The sequence below is a fragment of the Chamaea fasciata genome, unplaced genomic scaffold (genome assembly GCF_029207755.1).
Source record: "Chamaea fasciata isolate MVZ Bird 193981 ecotype frontalis unplaced genomic scaffold, bChaFas1.0.hap1 SCAF_5, whole genome shotgun sequence".
NCBI classification, from domain to species: Eukaryota; Metazoa; Chordata; class Aves; order Passeriformes; family Sylviidae; genus Chamaea; species Chamaea fasciata.
The window spans coordinates 58,401,069-58,408,708 of record NW_027094090.1 but is presented as its reverse complement, the minus strand read 5'-3'; positions in this window follow the sequence as shown (position 1 = coordinate 58,408,708).

Sequence of the window (7,640 nt, the reverse complement as noted above, 5' to 3'; positions counted from 1 at the left end):
TTCTTCCTACAGTAGTGAGCAGAGGTACCAGTGTTGCAGTGAACAAATGGTAAAGCAGCTGCAGTTCAGTGAGAAGCTTAAACAGGAAAAAGAGGGAGAGGAGGGAAATGAAAAACCTTGCCCCAGAGTGAAAGGGGAGGACCTCTGCTCCCAGAGATGAATGAAAAGAACTTGTTTTTATGCTAGGGCAGCTCATCCTTAAAACACCACCCCAATAAGTCACAAAGGCCATGAAAAGCAGCGTTGGGAAAGCTGCAAAGGATGGGAAGGATTTTTCATACCACAAACATATTTTTTTTTGCTTTCCCGGGCAGTCAGTTCGCTGTGACATTAAAGCCACAAGAGAACTACTTTTTCTTGTAAAAGGCTCTACAGCATGATAAGAGAGACTCCTCTCCCCAGAAGGACTGATGAGAAACTATTTTAGAAGCGATAAACTGACTTAAGTCCCAGGTTTTGTCTCTATACATTGTCTGTAGGAAGGAGGGGAGGACTGGGGGTAGGGGGGGAAGATGTTCTGAAAGTTTTATTCTGATTCTTATTAACTGTTTTTCTTTCCTTTGAGTTCTGTTTAAATAAAGTTTCTTTATCCCCTTTAAGTTTTGAGCCTGCTTTGCTCTTCTCTTAATTCTATCTTACAGCAGAAAAAAAATAAGTCTAGTGGGCACTCAAACCACTACAACACAGTTAACTGTAGAAGTGCTTCAGAATGAAACATTTTGGGTAACTTGGAAGAATCTTGAAGTTCAACTTCAATATATTGTGCATTGAGTGCAATGAAGATAATATTTCAATTATTCTAATTGTAAACAGAAACTTTTCTTTGTGGAAAATTTTGATTCTGCAAAAGTTGTTTTTATATTAGGAAAGGAGCCAACTGTTTAATGCCAGAAAGACTTTTAATCAACTGTTCAGTACAGGGTCCATATGGCAGAAAATAAGACCTGTAGTCTTTGATCTTATTTGGGTTTCATCAGAAAGAAGGAAACACATGATCAAGACTACTCTGAACTGTAATTAAATGTTGTCCTCCTGTTGACCCAGTTATCAAAAGCTACTTCTTAATGTGAGCTGGAAAAATCAAAGTAAGGTTGGTATGACAAAGTGATCCACCTGGGTTTGGAAGCTAGCATGTAGTAACTGTGCTGCTCTGATGGGCCAAAAAAAAGTCAGAAATGCATTAATTGCCACTTTGATGGTGCTTGATGAAAAATACATCCCTGCAAAAGCAGAAATGGTCGTAATGAATTACTTTTAACTAGAACCTTAGATATTTGGGTGTTACTTTTATATTTTCTGTGGAGCAAATAAACAAAGATCTACTTAAACTAATCTGAATAACTTTGTCTCCTATCTGAGGAGCAGGTAACAAGCCTTGCATTACCTGGCAAGGCATGGAAGTCCTCGAGGAAAGCCATCTGGTAGAAGAAGGCAGGGTTTTTTTAAAAAAGGAGTTGTTTGATGACCAGTTTCTGGAGAGAGTAAGAAGGTGGAGATCTGGCTTGGAACTGGGTGGAACAAAGCTGAAGTTCCCTGCCCAGAAGTTGAGGACTGGAGGTGTGGAATATTGAAAAAAGCTGAGGAGAGGAATTGCTTTCCAGCCTTGCTGTTATCAAGCCTTAGTTTTGTATAATTAATTTCCTGATTAGTTTTTCAAGTAAATCTGGTGTTTAGATACTTCTCTGAAGGCTCTGTGAGGAACTTGCTCAATCATACCCCCATGAACAAAAAGAACCAGACCCAGCCTGTGTTTACAGCCTGGGGCACCCTTGGGCTGTGCAGAAGCTGCAGGTAAGATATGGATGAGCCAGGAGTTGCTTTCTAGGTCAGGCAAATGAAATACATCAAATTGGTGGCTACAGTGCATTTATTTGGCTAGGGACTGAGCCCTGGATCTGAAGGACACAGCACTCATGAACAGCCACTCCTATTAACTCAAGATAGAAGAAAAGGGAAGTTTGGGCTCAGCACTGTAACTTTTGCCCATGAAGCTTATCTAGGGCTTTACCAGTTGGATTAAAGTTTATTAATTCTGGTAAGAAATAGTGGGGTAGGTGATAAATGGAAGAAGAGACAGGAGATGGCAAAGAACTATTAAAATCTGCAAATCATTAAATGAGGGCCTGTTCTGGATTTAAATGTGTTAATATAAATTAATTATGAACTTGCAATCAAAGGGAAAAGTGAAGTATTTATGGAAGGGTTACAAAGTAGCATAATCTAAAAATAAAGTAGTTTGGGCTGAATAAGAGAAAAAATGGGGCCAAAAAACTTCCAGTCTTCTATCTCCAGCTTCCATGTGTTGATGATAATTTGTCTGAGTTTGTTCTCCAGTGCTGCAGAATATTACAAGATCAAAAAGCCTGACCCATATGGAAATTTCTGCTGGAAAATAAAAGCTATTCCTGCTGCTTTTCTGACATAAGTGAGGTCTGATAACAATGCAAATCACAGGAGTTTAGAAAAATGCAGCTGAAAAAAAGTTATTTTAGAAGAACTTCTTCCATTTCCAATGAGTCTTTTGAATATACATACACCCTTCTGTCTGGGCACAGACACCAGGATACAGGTCTTTGCGGGCAAGAAAATCCCATGAAAAAAAGCTGATGGAATTTATTACGATTCCCTCTTAGTAAAAAAAAAAAGGTATACATGACCCATCCTCCCAAGAAAAAAATCTGAAACGTTTCAGTTGAAACATGCTGAAAGAAACCCAAATAAAATATCTATCCCTGTGCCTAATTTTTAGACTCTGAAAAGATTTAAAGATATACAGACATTAAATGGAAGCAAAACTGTCCTTTATATCTGGGCCAATCAACTTGATGTTGCATTGTATTGAGAAACTACTTAGATCTTCATACCTGGTAATGTGATTTAAATTTCAGTAAGATGTGTAATACCAAAATTTCCAAATAATCACCATCTTTAAACAGCAACATTCTAAAGTTGCAAGACTCAGTGGGGATATAAAGAATCTCTAGTATGTACCTGAATAATCTGCAATAATTTTTAGGTTGAAAGAATTAATCCAGTTGTCCTGTGAATGGAAATGAACATTATCATCTTTCCTGGGCATGTATAATTTGAAGAGTCTTTTCTCAAAATCTGTTAAAGAGGCACTGAGGTAACCAGTGCCTCTATAGCCAGTAAAACCAGTTCATTATTTTAGCTGAAGAAACAAATTTCTCTTCCAGCAATACTGATTTCTTACAGTACCTATCTGTCAAGATGGTTCTAGTAATTATAGTTCCTTATCAAAATGGAAATCAAGTCTCTTGTTGATCAAATTCCTAATATATCTTTGGCACTGGCTGGGATGTGAGATGGAAGGAAATTAAATGCTGATGCTTAAGGCAATATTTTGATTTAAGCCTGTGTTAAATTCCTTGGCATCACCTTTAGAAACAATGTGAAGAAAATGATTAGTTGTACATGAGTGCTCCAATCTTCATTCTTATTATTTCTGGACATTTCCTCAGTTAAATGATTTGACTACCAAATTCTGACTTCAGTCAGCGTTTAGAAAAAAAAGTCAATTTTTTCCTCCTATCCCTGATGAAGGAAAAAAAGACAGATATGAAAATGTCATTATTTTGCCCTATGGAGTACTTGCAAAATTTAATCCTGCACATGAAAACAATGCTGCAAATAATGGAAAAGCTCACAAATTCACTGGAGAGCAGATATCAACCTCACAGAAGGTCTACTTCATTGTGTTCTCCATTTTTTCCCTCACTTGTATAAGTGTCTATTGTTCTGTGTCCACTCCTCCAGTTTAAAAGTTTGAACTTTCTTCATAATTCAAGATACATAGATTTTCTTTAAGGGAAAAGTAGTATTATTTTTGCATGCTTGATGTTCTCTTGGGAACAATCAGTATCAATTACTCTGATTTCCCATTTCTGACTATATGGCTTTTGTAAATAGTCATTCTGATGAAACAGAAGACAAACAGCGGTAGTATATACATATACCACATCTGATCTGTTGTCTTTCTCCTACAGCCACTGGTAGTAAAGAAAAAGTCATAAAACCAATCTTGGATTAATATTTTTTCCAAGGTACTTCTCCAATTTCCAGCAAGTTTTAGTTTAGAAGCCTTCTCATCTAGAAATTTTATCTACGCAACGTTGTCTAACTGTCCCTGACAGACCTTTCCTCTAGGAACCCATCAAGTAGCTTTCAGAATTTATTTATACTTTGGGCATCCAAACAAATCAGGATCTTATAAAACAGGATGTTATGTCCTGCAATGCAATTAGGCACTACACGTGCAAGAGATTTTTTTTTTTCATTTGTCTTTGACCCGCTGCTTGATGGTTTCATTGAGTGCCCCATGGTTCTAGTCTCATGAAAAATAATGACTAATCATTCCCTTGCTACCTGCTCCACGTCAGTTATGTTCTTCTAGACCTCTGTTGTGTGCTCAGTTATTCTCTTTTTTCAAAATGAGGAAACCATATCTTTTTGTTTTCCTCTACAGCAGAGATGGGTCAGAAACAGGAAACAATCTGACTCTCCTTATCTGTAGCCTTTCTAGTTGTAAAATCTCATTTTTGCAGTGGCCAGAGCCTCTCAGAAGACTGGGTACACCACAGCCTTATGGAGTGCCAAAAGATAGTTTATATTCCCTTCCTAGTCATTTTGCTGGTCAGGGGACAGAAAGCTTCATCTTGAAAAGTGCTGTCTGCAGTGACGTAGGAGAATGCCTGGTGACAAAAGCTGACATGAGAACTGGCTGTTTGGAACATAGAATTAAGGTCACTTCACCATGTGCACTGCTCTGCAGCACTCATCTGTGCTGCTTTTCTCTTGCTGCTTTGTTAGCTGGGCAGTCCTGGCAGATCTTTCTGAAACTCCTGGCTAGCAAGTTAAATGCTGTCTCTGAAGCACTAGCCCTTCGGGATAAAAACACCCAAACCCAGAAGTGATAGAAGGTTTACATGCCACATCTCTTTGAAAGTTTTTTTTTTTTCTTCTCCCCCTCTGTTTACTTCCAGTTGTTCAGCACCCTAGAGTGAAAGAAACAAAAATAAACATAAGAATTTTGTTTCCAACTTACTTTGCCTTCCAAATTTTCAGGCAAACCATCTCCTTCAGTTATTCCCTGACCTACCTGTAGAGTCTCTATGAGCAAAATTTTCAAGACCAGGCTATAAAGACAGCTGCAAGAAATGGCAGAATAGCTGCTGGTAGTGAGAACCAGTGCTGCCTGGGAACTCCTCTGATGCTGCAACCAGAAAAAACCTGAGACATGGGATCAATTTGTTCACAATGAGTCCTTGCTGCCTTTGGCAGATTTCATTATACAGAGTGAACAGTAATTGGTCTCATTGGTATACAGCTCTTTTATATGTGTTTTTAAGGATGGAGATACATCACATGTGTTTTATTAGTGCTCTGTCAGTACATGGCAACTGAACCCAGCAGCAATGACAGTATTATTTTAGATTAGAGTTTATATATAGATACACTGTGATTTTTCACTTTATTAATGGCTTTGCAGGACTTCTTGTCTTCTATGCAGTATAAATATGAAATTAAATCATGCAAAGAAGTGTAGCTTTTGTTATACAACTTCATAGTATCCATGGTAGGAAAAACAGGAAAGCAGAGAGTTTAAAGGAGAATGGAGAGAGGACAAAAAGAAGAAGAATATGCGGAAGAGAGTGCTATATGAAGGGGAATTTAAGAAAAACAAAGCTACACAAAGACCAAAAAAGATTTTTTTTTTTACTCCCAGGGAACCAATTGAAGCTTCTTGGGAACTATTGACATATAAACCTGTGAGGAAGAACAGAGAGCAGAAATGTAAGGCATCCATGCCTATGGCAAATGATTCTTGCAGTAGGCATGAGCTGGCCCTCGCTGTTGCTCCCTATTGTTCAGAAATGTCTGCAAGTGATGCAGTGGGAAGTGCAGGAACACATCTGGAATGTACCACAGAAACCTGCCCTGGCCATTTGAGAGACCAAACACCCTGGGCACTGCAGAGCTCTCCTGTCCCTGCGTGTCAGCGTGGAGCTGGGTTAGTGGTTAAGATGATGAAATAGTCTCTGGAGCAAGTAAATGGGATTTTTTAAATGTATTGGCAGGTCTGCAACATTCAGCATGGACTGTTTAGAGACACACTCATTTATTTCAGATCTTATTCTTAACTCAAGGAATAAACGCCATTAATTCATAGCCATTCACTGAAAACATCAGATCTGCGCGATGTGCAGAAAATGAAACAAAAGACTGCAGAGACTTTTATCTTTAAAGGCTTTTTAAAAATTCAGACTGACAGTCAGTACCTCACGCTTCAAAGATTGAAGCATTTTTTCATGTAGAGGTTAACTGCAGTCAGAAGAAGTGGTTTAGCCATGCTCAAACTAATCCAGAATTGGGACAGCCTGTCAGTTTAGGTGGGAGGGTGTCTGGGGAGCTGTGCCTCAGGCATTGCCTGATCCCAGCATCCCAGCATCCCCATCCTCCTGGCTCCCTGAGCCAGCCTGGCAGCTTGTGATGCTGTGCACTGAACAGGGTCAGGGAAACAATCCACCAGCAAAATTTGGGCTCCTGTAATACATTTTGCTTTTCTCTTGAAGCAGATCACTGGTTAGAGGGAAAATCAGGAGTCTCAGAGCAGCGAATGTAACCTCTACCTACATTTATTGTATCCAATCATTACAACCACAGCTTATTAATAGCAATAATTGAAAAGAAACTTCGCTTGATAGTGAGGTTTCTTTTCCCCTTAGGCTGCCAACAGCTTTCCCGTATATAATCTCATTTTTCAACATCATTTCATCTATCAGGCTGGCTATAATAAGTCTTATACTTCATTTTTTAGTGCTTAGTCACCCAAGTAAGTTTTTTGTTCAAGCTCCTCTATCAAGACAGCAGAATCTGGAGCACACACAGACCCAGACTGAAGAGAGAGCTGTGCAGGGGAGCAGGCAGCTGGCTTGTCATCTTTAGCAGCTCCTTTCCTGACATCCATTTCCCATGAGTATGGCAGCAGCAAGGTACTGTTGGCTGTGTTTTCCAAAGGGACAGGAAGGGAGGACCCATTTCACTCTGTGGTCATATCACCAGACATTACTGACAAGGATCAGATGGCAGATTGCCATCTCTGAGGACAATTCCCTTCACCCTCGGTTCTGTCTCTGATCTACACACAATTCTCAGCCAGTCACTGAAGTCTCCCACATTTCCCATACACTTTCTGATTTTGTTTTTGTCTTATTGCCATATTGACAAAGACATCCTTCCATCCCTCTTTCTCTTCCCCCACCAACTCCATTTTTCTAGTTCCCATCTATCACAGGTGGAAGAGAAACACCAATGTTATACTGTCAAGCTCAACCTTCTTAGTTCCTCAAGCAAGGGACAAGCTGCTCAGGGAAAAGTTGCACATACAGGGCACACACGTGAGAATTACCTGGGATCTTCACCATGCACAGTGAGTTGGCACAGCCAGTCCTGGAGGGACGTGAAATTGCTCTGCCCAGTCTGTCTCATTGTTGGGCAATGGGCACCTCAGTGCCAACATGTGATGGTTCCACCTGGAGAAATCTGCTTCCGTGTGATGTTGGATGTTTTCAGAGAAATGCTTCCCCCAGTCTCTGTTATTCTGTACTACTAAGAGATTT